The following is a 1,554-nucleotide window of genomic DNA, read 5'->3' on the forward strand; positions in this document are numbered from 1 at the left end:
AAGGGCCGTCTGGAATAGTAAAAGAAATGTTTCTGTGGGTCTCCATAGATCTTTATGAGAGTGCATGAGGAGGGGAAGAAATCCAAGTATTTGGAAAATTTATGGGTAGTTTGGAAAAAAAATAAAGTTAACAAAATCAATTTTTGCTAATGTGACAGATCTTTTTAAAGGTAAAATCAATTCTGTTTTTAATCTGTGCATTCAATGTTTTCTCAAGTAATTATTTTTAAATATTTATTTTTTATTACAGGGTTAGAGGAACATCCTGGTCACATAAGTGTTATATGCTCTTCACATCAACTTGCAATTCTTTTTTTTTTTTAATTTTTTTTTACAATTAAAGTTACATTTTTAACAATATGCAAAATATTACAGTAATTCAGATTTTTTGGCATAATGATTACAGATTTGATAAATACATTTTATATCTCATAATAGCGATGAGGATTATACAAAAGCTATTAAAACAATTATGAGAATAAATTCTATCGTCACCCAAGTATCTAAAGCCATTTTCCCTTGCATTCCTCCAGAATGATTTGCTCTCATTCCCCACCTCAACCTGAGGGACTCCAAGAAGACACTTGTTTTTGTTTTTGTTTTGTTTTTTTCATACAGAAGACTTCATTCCAAGGCAATTGACATTGAGATGTTTTCAAATGCACTTCTAATCTCTATATACATGACTATCACTGGTCACAGCTGCCCACCTTCTGAGCTCCTCGGCATCTGAGCATGAATACAAACTCGTCAGATAGACAGCCTTCCTCTCCCACTAGAGGCTCCATACTCTGCCATCCCTGTCACTGTCCACTGTGTTGTCAGCAACCTCATCCATTCCCTCCTGTCTGCCCTTCTGGCAAATCTAGTCAGCCAGAGGTCCCTGCTCCAGGAGGGTCAGCTGCTCCTCATCTACGGCAATCCATTGTCAGTATTCCTTTGGATAGAATTGGGGTCTGCTGTTCATGTTTCCAGTAGTATGTTGGCTTACTGTCTGGCAGAGCCTCTATCTATCCTGGCCAACAACTCGACTGAAGGTATCGCCTCTATGGCTGTGCTGTTTGTCAAGTAACTTTTAGTTATATACATGTATGCTCTTATGAAATTATATTGACCACTTTAATCTTTGGTTATACTTCCCTTTGGGGTGTTTAAGGACATACAATTGGACCAGATAAACTGATTTGTTTTTACTCTTGAGGTCGTTTGAGGATCCGCTCGTCAGGGGTGACGATAGTTGCCTTCTCTTGGAAGCATAGAGGAAATGATTCCTCCGTGTTGACCCTCTTCTTTATAGACTGGACACTGGTTCAAGTCCATATGGTGGGGTCTCCCTTGGCTTCCTTGATCAAGAGGCCAGATGACCCACCACCATTACAGGACATTTTGCGAGATGCTCATAGTCCCTGGGAACTAATCGACCTAGGAGGGCAACGAGCAAAAAGTGTCCTTTGTGTCCCTCTGACCCACTTAGTATATAGATCTCAAGGTGTGTCTGTTAAACATCCAAGAAGGTTAGTTCCACCATTCTGGCATTTTTAATTACTGTGTGTC

This window comes from Nannospalax galili, unplaced genomic scaffold (genome assembly GCF_000622305.1).
Source record: "Nannospalax galili isolate Female #2095 unplaced genomic scaffold, S.galili_v1.0 scaffold522, whole genome shotgun sequence".
NCBI lineage: Eukaryota > Metazoa > Chordata > Mammalia > Rodentia > Spalacidae > Nannospalax > Nannospalax galili.